Source organism: Anastrepha obliqua, chromosome 2 (genome assembly GCF_027943255.1).
Source record: "Anastrepha obliqua isolate idAnaObli1 chromosome 2, idAnaObli1_1.0, whole genome shotgun sequence".
Classification (NCBI taxonomy): Eukaryota; Metazoa; Arthropoda; class Insecta; order Diptera; family Tephritidae; genus Anastrepha; species Anastrepha obliqua.
Window position 1 is genome coordinate 107076705 of NC_072893.1, and position 12766 is coordinate 107089470.

Sequence of the window (12766 nt, forward strand, 5' to 3'; positions counted from 1 at the left end):
CGGAAAGCTTCGGCAATGCTAAGGCTCCAGGACCTGACGGCATTCCGAACAAGGCGCTGAAGATCGCTATCAGGCACAACGCAAAGCCATTTGCAGAACACTTCACCAAGTGTATAAATGAAGGCATGTTTCCGAAAGTATGGAAGAAACAACAGCTAGTCCTACTTCAGAAACCAAATAAGCCAGCGGGTGACCCAAGTTCTTATCGGCCACTCTGCATGATAGATACTATGGGTAAAATCTTGGAGAAACTAATCTGCACGCGCCTGGAACAGCACCTCGAGAAAGTGCCGGCTGAACTATCCGAACATCAGTTTGGCTTCCGAAAAGGTCGTTCAACCATCGATGCCGTCAGGAGGGTGACAAACATTGCAAGTAAGGCTATTGAGGGTGACAGGTGGATGCATGGTGATAAGGAATACTGTGCAGTTGTCACTCTGGATGTCAAGAACGCCTTCAACTCGGCATACTGGCCCCATATTATAAAGGCACTTGAAGAGAAAAAAACGCCAGCATACTTAGTACGGGTTATAAACAGTTATCTGTCGGAAAGAGTACTTTTGTACAATACAGATGAAGGCCCAAAGAGATATGCAGTGACGGGCGGAGTACCGCAGGGTTCTGTACTGGGCCCGATGCTATGGAATGTATTATATGATGGGGTACTGCAACTACCAATGCCGAGGGAAGTTCAAATAATAGGATACGCAGACGACATTGCGTTGACCATAGTCGCCAAAACAATCTCTCAGATTCAGAGTATCTGCAGCGAGGCAACAACAAAGGTCAAACAATGGCTAACGGCGGCTAAACTCCAGTTAGCCGGGCAAAAAACAGAAGCGGTTCTCATTACGAGTAGAAAAAAATTAGAAACGACCACACTAAACATTGATGGGTTCAACGTCACAACACAAGTGGCACTACGATATTTGGGTGTAATGATCGATGCTCGACTAAGCTACAGGGAGCACATTAAAAAAGCATGCGGAAAGGCAGCCATGGTAACGGCGGCACTGTCAAGGATTATGGCCAACATCGGTGGTCCTACTCAGAGTAGAAGAGCGCTCCTGGCTAAAGTTACCCAGTCTACACTCATGTATGCAGCACCCATATGGGGTAAAGCCCTGATACAGAAAACGTACGCGAAGAAGGCGGAAATAGTTTTTAGACTTATTTCCCTTAGAGTTGCCTGTGCCTTCAGGACAGTGTCGTTTGAAGCAGTATGTGTCATATCGGGTATAATGCCACCAGATATAATGGCCTCTGAACTGGGTAGAGTGTACGACAAAGCCAAAAGCCTAAACAGGCGATTAACGGCGGAAGAGCGTAAAGAAGAAAGACGGGGGAGCATAAGTGCGTGGCAAAATCGCTGGGACCTAGCAACAAAAGGGAGATGGACGCATAAACTTATCAGAAGCGTACAGGCTTGGGTTGAGAGAGGACATGGTGACACAGATTACTACCTCACACAGTTCCTGACGGGGCATGGATGCTATAGAGAGTATCTCCAAAGACTCGGCCACGAGGACGCAGCTGACTGCTCGTTCTGCGGCAACGGTAGTGAGAACGTGGAACATGTCTTCTTCCTCTGCCCGAGATACGCATCTGAAAGAATGTGCATTGAAGAAATCATAAAAGAAAAAATAACCCCAGGCAACATTGTAGATCACATGCTGCAGTCGAAATTGGTGTGGGCCAAGATGAAAGAATGGTCCGCAAATGCGTTACAGGAACTGCGGAAAAAGGAATGGGAACGCAGTAAGGAAAGAAGACAAAGAAGTACCGAAGGATAGACAGAGAGAGAAATACAAATGAAGAGCCATAATGGCTAGCTTGGCCCTGCGATGCAATGCTTAAAAGGCGGTACCGCAGGGCAAACTAAAGCTACAGAGGTCGGAGTTAGGGTTTAGTACGTAGGTGTACTGTTTCGCAAGTCCAGTTTAGTAGTAATACTGACTGTGCGTGGTCCCGAATGAGGTGCACCCTTAGCGATCAGTATGAATCGTGCATGCCGTCTGCATCGACGGTATCTATGTAAGATTCCCCCTTCGGATAAAAAAAAAAAAAAAAAAAAAAAAAAAAAAACCCGTATATATGTGTGTATGTATGTGTATTTACTTATGTCATAGATCAAGCGAGTAGAGTTATTACCAGCAATTTTTAATATAAAGTGTATAGCAAATGTAAGTTCTACTTTTTGTAAATAAAATAAATAAAACAAATCTCTTTTCCTTTGAATATACCCCCAGTTGTCGAAAAACAAATACATATACAGTGGCGAGCGCACTGTGCAACTAAGTTTTAAAGGATTTAAAACATATAGTAATACTAGAGTCAAATTGTACTGAATATTTGTGTAACGAGTTTCATGTGAAAGCGTCATCATTAAGTGTCGTTTCTTAGTTTGTGTCATTTCGTCGAAGTGTAAACAAAAAATTTTTTTATACAAAGACTATGTCAGCTTTTATGCCTACAAAACTTCATTCGCGGGAAGCATAGCTATTTTGCTTCCATCTGAAGAAAAGTGCAGCGGAAAGTTACCGGATGCTGTGTGAGGCTTAGGGTGAGAATGCTCCATCAATTTCAACCTGCGAGTACTGGTTCCGATGATTCAAAAGTGGTGACTTTGACACAGCCGCCAAGGAGCGCGAAGGAAGGCCACCAACTTTTGAAGACGCCGAATTGGAGACAATTTTGGACGAAGACCCGTATCAAACCCAAAAAGAACTTGTGACAACGTTAGTCGTGACTCATCAAGCCATTTCAAAGCGGCTGAAAGCCATTGGAATGGTCCAGAAAGTCGGAAACTGGGTGCCTTACGAACTCAAACCAAGGGATATCGAACGCCGTGTCACTGCTTCCGAAATGCTGCTTCAACGATACAAAGCGAAGTCGTTTTTGCATCGCATTATTACTGGCGATGAGAAATGGATTCACTACGACAATCCGAAGCGCAAGACAGCGTATGTTAAGCGTGGCGAACCCGGAACATCGACGCCAAAGCCAAATATCCATGGCAGCAAGGTAATGCTCTGCGTTTGGTGGGACCAGAAGGGAATCGTTTACCATGAACTACTGAAAAGTGGTCAGACGATAAACGGAGCACTCTACAGACAACAACTTATGCGATTGAAGCGAGCAATTGCGGAAAAACGTCCAGACATGAGACATTGATCTTTCATCATGACAATGCTCGGCCGCATGTCGCACAAGTGGTCAAAACCTATCTCGATGGTAGCGGATGGGAAGTTCTACCCCACCCGCCTTATAGCCTAGATCTTGCACCATCACATTACCATTTGTTCCGGTCGATGCAGAATGCCCTTACGGAAGTGCGTTTCACTTCGGTTGAAGGTATCCAAAATTGGCTTGATGAGTTCTTCGCCTCCAAAAGCGAGCAGTTTTATTGGGACGGAATCCATGCATTACCAGAAAAGTGGGAAAAAGTTATAGCTAGTGATGGACAAAAAGTCATTAGTCATGGCTCTATAGCGCTCTCCATTGACTGTAACATTATGGCCGGCTTCATTTTTAAAGAAATATGGACCAATGATTCCCTCTGCCCATAGAGCACACCAAACAGTGACTTTTTGAGGATGTAACGGCGTCTCAGCAATGGCTTGTGGATTATGTTCACTCCAAATGCGACAATTTTGCTTATTGACATACCCATTCAACCAAAAGTGAGCTTCATCGCTGAACAAAATTTTCTTCGATGCATCGCGCGAACCGAACCATTATTTTCGTAATAAATTTGCACGACTTGCAAACGTTGTTCAGGTGTAAGTCTATTCATTATGAAATGGCAAACCAAACTGAGCATAAATCAAGTGACAGCTGTCAAAAAGACCATCTACGAAAAAAGTAGTGCCAACTTGAAAACCTAACCTCTAAAAAAACACCCTTTATCAACTCCAATTTTATAAATTTCAATTAATTTCACTTCACTTGTTATATGAAAAACAAAAAATAGCAACAGCCGTCACCAAGACAAAACAAAACTGTTTTTAAATCCTTATTAAAGCCTTTTACTTCATTACACTGCGTTACAAAAACGAACTTTTTTTCTGTCCTATGAACCAAATATACTTTTTCGGAAAGGGAAGAAAAAATAAAAATACACGTGTATCGGCGATTTTCATGTACACGTCACAATTTTTTTTTATGTATAAAATATAGAGCTCGTAGTCCGCCTGTGTGGAAAACTTTGGATCAATTTTTAACCCTTTTTCCGTGCTCCAATCGCGCTGAATTTCTGCAGGCAGACTCGTGGAAATATTTTTATTATGTAAAATTAAAAAAAAAAACATTTTATCAATTCTCAGATTTTCTTGAATTTTTTTTTTCTAAAAAAAAACAAAATGTTTTCTAAATTTTCGGCATAACTTGAAGGAACTCCAAATTTTCAAACAACTTATTAACCTTTAATTTATTGTTTCATACAACACACTCTGTGCTGTTTGTGTGTTTGTTACAGTTCCGGAAGCTCCGATCATCTGACAGTTGCGCTACTAGGAGACGTATACTTTGACAATTGTTTTAAGTTCTGTTGCGCGAAAACGTCTTTCTGTATATTTCATCTTACGAAAAATGCAGTGCCCGACTCGAAATAACTTTTGTTACGTTTGTGGCTTATTCGGACCAAGTAAAAATTTTAAAAATATTACGAAAACAGTGGTTAATTCGTTTCAGAAAATATTCAAGACTGCTTATGTCCCTTACTTGTGGTATACTCCGGAAGTCGTGTGCGACTATTGCTATAGAAATTTATGCAAGTTTACTGATGGAAGGTCAACAATAAAGTACTCTGTAGCAACAATTTGGCTACCACGTACGGAGCACTGCAGTGAACTGTGCTACTTTTGCGTAACTTTTACTCAAACTAAAGGGTACAAATACTTTCGCCGCAACAAAATTCGCTACGCTAATGTAGAATCGGTTATTCCAGCGGTTCTGTACTCACCAGAAGAACGTATAGCGGCTTCAATGGAGATTTTTGATGATGTTCCCGAATTAAGGGGTGGAGAACCAACAGTAGCACAAACAATGCTATCAACATTTCCTGCATCGAATGCGAGATGCGGGGAACCAGAAGTATCGGAATTTGTACCAACACCCAGTGAACTTGGGACTGCAGTGCCGCATTTAGTAGCGCAAGCCGACTTCAATGACCTTGTACGAGAAGGAAATTTGTCAAAGAGAACAGCCGAACTCTTTGCATCACGCTTTAAGCAGTGGAATATAGTGGCGGCTGATTTTAAAATAACAGCCGCTCGTGATCGACGTAGCAGTATTCCATATGACGAATTTTTTAAATTGCACGAAGATCGGGGAAAAACCTGGCTTATTGTTGTGATATTGATTCGATGTTTGAAAAAATTGGTTACCCTCATATTTCAGAGGAGTGGCCACTTTTCATCGATGCATCGGTCAACAGTCTTAAAGTAGTGCTGCTTCATATCGGTAACAAACATCCAGCTGTCCCGACAACCCTGTGAAACATTGTCAGTGGCAACACCTAGGTGAAAAGTCTAGAAATGTGATACACTATCTGTGTGCCCAATTTCATTCAAATCCGTTAAGCTAATCCTGAGATCGTGTGGCTATACAGATATGCATACAAGAATTGCTCGTTTAAAGTTATAAAATACAATAAAAAAATAAAAAAATTGTGACGTATACATGAAAATCGCCGATCCACGTGTATTTTTATTTTTTATCCCCTTTCCGAAAAAGCATATTTGAATCATAGGACAGAATGTGTGTAACGCTGTGTTATATCCAAATATAATATTCTAATATTTGAAATAGTTTTAAAAATACAGTTTAACAAGTTCCAAATTTAGATCAGATCTGTTGAAAATTTCGAGCTTTCGTTATATGGAGGAAAACACCCAACACCGTCAGCCAAAAAAATTGTCAAAAATCACGACATAATGTCAAATCAGAGCAGTATAAACAACTAATTCAAAAGCATATGGGGAAATTCATAATAGGAGGAGATTTCAATGCGAAACACGTTCATTGGGGCTTGAGACTCACAACAACTAAAGGTCGTGTACTCTATAAAGCTGCAAAAGAAACTGGCTGGGAATTTATCTCCACCGGCAAACCTACTTATTGGCCAACAGACCAAAATGAAACTCCAGATCTAATTGACTTCTTCATTGTAAGAAAAATTTGCAAAAAATCCTTGCTAGTATATGACGGAACAGACCTTAATTTAGATCATTCACTCATTTAACCTTCCTACGGTCTTCAAATTAAATGACGCGGACGGACTTCGTGTCAAATTTGACCCAATACTATATTTTCAAGGTTTATGCTTGGTTTTTGATTATTTTTACTGTTAGGTTTTTTCCCATTAAATGGGTATCTTAAATAAAAATTAAAATCCAAATATATTTATTCCATTATCATATTTTTTTATTAATATATTGTATTTATGAAAATTTTTATTTTATTTTTATGTGAATAATACAAACTTTAACAAAAACGTTTATTCAATAACAAAAAGATATTCATGAATAACGAAAACTTTAAATAAAAAGTGTATTTAATAATGAAAGAAAAAAAAGAAATAAATTATTTCAGACAGTTTGTACACAAAGTAATAGTTTTAGAATGTTGTTTACATATATATTTATTACAAATGTCGCAAACTAATCATGTTTTGTTATCAGTTTTTGGGCATAGTTGACATCGACTTCTTTTAGTTATTTTCTTTTCCGACGTGTTTCCAAATTGACCTGATGATGATGGTTGTGCATCCAGTTGAGAATCCTTTCGTATTTTTTTGGCAATTTCAAGTGAAAAATGTGCTCGTAGTAAAGTTTGTCGCTTTTTGATTTAGGGTGTTACGAGCTGCATACCAAGGTTTTCCAAGTAAAAACGGCGCTTTGTAAGACAGCCCTCTTTCCAGGTGTGGTTGGCGGATTTGAATAAAACGAAAGCGGTATAAGCTGAAATGTCGATTATGTTACTAAACACTACTTGAGGCCACCGTTTTGTCATTCGTTTGCAAGTGTAACCGATTACAGCTTTGTCCAATATGTCTACACCACCTTTACATTTATTGTAGTCCAGTATTATTTCTGGCTTTTTATCTCGACGATTACTAATTTTTGAATCATGGTGTAGAGCGCTAAGTAGAATCACAGCTTTATTCTTCTTAGGTATGTACGAAACGAGAGTTGCTTGTTCGGTAAAAGCGAAGATTGATGAATTTAGTGATCTTCTTTTTATGTTCACTAAGTCTGGTGGTAGTTCGGGCTTGTTTTTGCGTACTGTTCCTACTATCGTAATACGTTTCTCCAATAATTTTTGTGCCAATTGATAAGACGTGAAAAAATTGTCGGTTGTGAGGTTATGTCCTTTTAGCCCTTCAATCAAATCAAAAACAACACCCATGCCTTGATTTTTTTCGGGGGTTCTTCCGATTGCCTTGCCAGTGTAAGGTTGGATGTTCCAAACATAGCTCATTGTTGAATCACAAAGTACCCAAAATTTGATTCCATACTTTGCAGGCCTTGCATGTACTGGCGGAATGGACATCTTCCTCTGAAAGCTACTAGTTGTTCATCGATGGTCACGTTTTCCGTTGGATTGTAAAGCTTAGGTAATATCTCAATCCATTGATTCCACAAATCACGTATAGGAGCAAATTTATCCAACGATCTTCGTTCACTTCGAGTTTCCCTGTTGTCGAACCTAATCACTCTCGATATTTTTTTGAAAGTCTTCAAAGGCATAGTTGCAGCGAATATTGGTCCGATTTCAGGGTTCCAAAGACTTTCACAGCTTTCGTTATTTGATCGAAAAACGCCAGCTAATATTAGCAATCCAATAAATGCAATTAGTTCGATGTTTTCAATATCCAGCCATTCTTCACCGTAGATTCGTTTTCCCTCAATGTTTGTGTAGGTCAATATCGTACGTATCAAAGGAGGTGGAAAAAATAGTTCAAAGCTAGAAATTTCATTTTCGGTAATTCGTGAGCACGAGTAATGCGTTAGTCCAGGAATCAAGCTGATAGTATTTTCTCTTGAAGCTCTTCCGGCACTTGTTACAAGAGGGGTTTTTGAAAAGTTTATTTGACCATTTTTTGACGATATCATTTCAGAAGGCACAAGAGAATTTTCGTCATCACTAAAATCACTGTCGAAAGAATCTGCAACCTCAACATGATCTTCGAATTCAGAACATGATTCCTCATCATCCGAAAACGCGGCCAAAGAGAATTCACTTTCACTATCACTCAACGTTACGAAATAAATAGCCGAATAACCAAACAAAGCACGTGCTTTTAAATTTATGTTTACTGTGAACTCAATAAAAGCAGATTAAATAATACAATGCAACCGCTGAGCCGAAAATTTGCAATTAGCAAATAAATTTAATTCAAATAACGTCTGATTTATACATTGGGTCAAATTTGACCCGAGGGTCGTAGATGTATAAAAATTTCTACGCGACAGAGCCTAAATAATTTTTTTTTTTTTTAATTTTACGTTTATTATATAAAATACTAGCGTACCCTCCCCCGCTTCGCTAGGCGATAAATTCAATGATTTGCTAAAAGAGAATAAAATTAGTACAAAACAAAGCAAGTTCTTTGATACAATTTCATTCGAACTTTATTGTAACACTTTTTGGTAGACAACGTTTTTGGTTTTTCCATCTTTCGCGTAAATGAATAATGACGTTGGTTTACCTACTCGTGAGCAAGCTACATACGTTTGTCCATGAGAAAAAATTGGGTATTCTAAATTAATACCGCACATTTGTAGAGACTGTCCTTGCGCCTTATTAATTGTCATAGCGAAGGCAAGGCGAATAGGGAACTGCAAACATTTGTAATCAAATGGTAAAACCGTCGGAATCAGTGATCTTCTCCTTTGTACTTCCCTTTCAAAATTGTTGCTTCGATAACGTTACCCATTACCTTCTTCAAAGCGATTCTGGTACCGTCGCAAAGTCGTGGCACATTACTGTTGCGCAGCATAATAATCGGTGCTGCAATTTTTAATCGTAAATTATAAGGTGGTAGGCCTGGCAAATCGAGTGAGTTTAAGAATTCAGTTGGATAATTTACGACATCATCTTGATCAGTAATAGAGTCCATTGACTTATATGCAACTATGTCACCAGGTATTTCATCCAAAATAGCTGCATTTATATCATTGACGTCCTTATTTTTCCCAGCTAAAATTGCTCTTTCGCTGAGCCAATCATGGTTTTTGTAATGTTGAACTATGTTTGGAAATACACTCTGTATCAATGCCTCTTTAGACAGTGCAAAAGTGCAGAAGTTGTTAGGCAATGTAATCATTCCTGTTGGATCGACAGACATTTGGCCATTTCCGATTTTCAGTAATTGGTGTGAAAATTCAGCTGCTGATGGATCGTTCTGTAGTTGACCACGTACGTTTGTAGCAAGTGTAAGCGTGTTTACATGTCTCCATAAATACGATGATTTTAAGTATGCATTGATTTCATCTGCAGCCGTAGATTTTGGGATCACAGGTAATGTTTGCCTGAAGTCTCCAGCCAATAAAATCATGGCAGCTCCAAAGACTGTTTGGCTTCCTCGTAGATCTTTCAAAGTTGTATCAAGTGCTTCCAAAGGTTTCTTGTGTGCCATAGTACATTCGTCCCATACGATGAGCTTACATACTTTAAGAACTTTTGCCATTCCAGATGTTTTCGAAATATTACATGTTGGTGTTTCATTTACCTGCATATTCAAAGGCAACTTTAATGCAAAGTGTGCTGTGTGACCGCCTTCCAGTAATGTAGCCGCAGTTCCGGAAGAAGCGAGTGCCAATGCAACGTTATTATCTGATCGAAGTGTTGCTAATATCAATGAAATCAAAAAGGTCTTTCCTGTTCCCCCAGAAGCATCCAAGAAAAACAATCCATCAGTTCCACGGCTAACATTATTCATGACTGTATCATAAACATGTTGTTGTTTATGTTTACTCCCCGTCGAAAAAAATTTGCAACTTAGCAACACGACACAAATCGTTTCACAATAACGAAAAATTCGCATATTTATTCAAAAAAAGTTGTACATATAAAATGAATGTTAATTCGAAACTTAATCTAAGAATCGAACAAGTTCTGCGGCAATTTTCACTAAAAACACAATTTGTACAATATTTTAATTTTTTCTTTTTTTTATATGAAGAAATTATTAAAAACAAAATTTTTTTGCTCAAAACCTTCCCCTAGTGGATCCCTATAATATGAAAAAAGAACGAATAAAATTGGTCTCGTATCGGCCCAAAAAAATGCGGACAAACGAACATCATTTCATTTTTATATATATAGATGTATATATTTCTTCTAAATGAGCTTGGGGGCATTGGCCCTTCAATATCACTCTCATTCCATCTTTTTGTAAATCAAATTACTTATTGTCTAACGACAGGTGTAATATTTTATGGAAGAAATAAAAAAAAAAAAAAATTTCATTCGAATCATTTGAAATTTCTGTATACAATACATTTCTGTATCACAATACAAATACAAAAAATTCAAAAAAAGTTGTACACATAAAATGAATGTCGATTCGAAACTTACTTTAATCTAACAATCGAGCAAGTTTTGTTTTGGACAATATTTTGATTTTTTCTTTTTTTTATATGAAGAAAATATTTAAAAGAAATTTTTTTTTGCTAAAAACCTTCCCCTAGTGGATCCCTATAATATGAAAAAAGAACGAATAAAATTGGCCTCGTATCGGCCCAAAAAAATGCGGACAAACGAACATCATTTCATTTATATATATATAGATAATAAATTAGAAAAAGTCACGCAACATCAAGTCCTGAAAAAATTTGGTCCTTGAAAAAACTTAATTTTTTTCCTGAAGTGGGTCAAAAATGACCCGAAGACCGTAGGAAGGTTAAAACTAAGTGAAGGCATTGAACTTAAACAACAAGCGCCTACTCTGACCAACAAGTTTACTGATTGGGAGTATTTCAAATATACGCTTAATCAAAACGTTGAAAAACAAAATACACTCTCGTCACATAATGAAATTGATGAAGAAGTATTATTGCTTACCCAACAACTCCAAAATGCCGCATGGTATAGCACACCAACTCAAACAGCAAAACAAGCTGGACTTCGTTAGCCAAATGAAATATTTTCCCTTATCGCCGAAAACAGAAAGTTAAGAAAAAAGTGGCAACGAACCCGACAACCATCGCTAAAAACTTTGTTAAATAAAATGACTCAACATTTAAGAGAAGAAATGAATAAACTAAAAAATGTATCCTTCAATCACTATATACAGGAACTAACAGCGGAAAAAAGTACTGACTACTCCCTATGGAAATCTATAAAATACCTGAAAAGACCAACTATACAAAACCCTCCAATTAAAGAACCCAATGGCTTGTGGGCTAAGAGCGATATTGGAAACGCGGAAGTCTTTGCTGATCACTTAGAAAAAACATTTAAGCCTCATGAAGCACCTCATGAAGCACATCATGCACCATTGCTTACAGATATTCATCAAGCTCAAAACCAGTTCTGTTTGCCTTCGCCTGCAGAGATAAAGCGTGAAATCAATCTCCTGAAATCTGAAAAGGCACCCGGCTTCGATCTTATCACCGCTGAAACCTTAAATAATATTCCTCAAAAAACATTGATTAAGCTAACAAAAATTATAAATGCATGCCTTAAACTAAAATATGTGCCAACGACCTGAAAAATTTCAGAGGTAATAATGATACCAAAACCTGGCAAAAGTCCTCACAAAGTGTCATCATACCGTCCCATCTCCTTGCTACCTATAATGGCCAAACTACTTGAAAAAATAATTCTGCAGCGGTTAAAGCCTTTGATTGAAAACAAACGCCCTATTCCTACGCACCAGTTCGGATTTCGAGCAAAGCACTCAACAATCGAACAAGTGCATAGGATCACAAATGTGATAGAAGAAGCAATCGAAAAGAAAAAAAGTGTGCTCTTCCATATTTCTCGATGTTGCTCAGGCCTTCGACCAAGTATGGCATGACGGACTACTCCATAAAATTAAAATCTTGCTTCCAAGGGAGTTTTCGGACCTATTTACTTCATATCTAAATAACAGATATTTCAGGATCAAGTGCGATAGCTCTTATTCAAGCCTAAAACGAATTAAAGCCGGGGTTCCACAAGACAGTATCCTTGGCCCTATACTTTACGTGCTTTTCACATCTGACCTACCGGTCTCTGAGACTTGCACTGTAGCTACCTTTGCTGACGATACGTGCATTTTAGCAATTGGAGACGATGAGACACAGTACTCTCGCAAACTTCAGGAAGATGTTAACAAAATCACCGAATGGACTACAAAGTGGCGTATAAAACTTAATGAAGCCAAGTCACTCCATGTGGATTTTACAAACAAAAAAATTCAATATCATCCTGTATATATTTCTGGCACGAAAATTCCTTACTCCAATACGGCGAAGTACTTAGGGGTCATCCCTAATGCCAAACTATGCTGGAAAGAGCACGTTCAAATAAAACACGTGGAATTAAACCTCAAAATGCTAAAATTAAAATGGCTTACTGGAAGGAGGTCTCCTCTTTCCATACAAAACAAACTTTTAATTTATAAACAAGTATTTAAACCTGTGTGGACTTATGGTATACATCTATGGGGCTGTGCCAAACAAACTCATATCGAAAAAATACAACGATTTCAAAACAAGTTTCTAAAGAACGCAGCAAACGCACCATGGTATGTGAGGAGCACTGATCTACATCG

At 38.2% G+C, this 12766-nt stretch overlaps 1 pseudogene; it reads right to left on the reverse strand.

The window, feature by feature from the left end:
- Positions 1-6849: 6849 nt before the first annotated feature.
- Positions 6850-7751, reverse strand: LOC129238320 (piggyBac transposable element-derived protein 4-like; annotated as a pseudogene).
- Positions 7752-12766: the final 5015 nt, after the last annotated feature.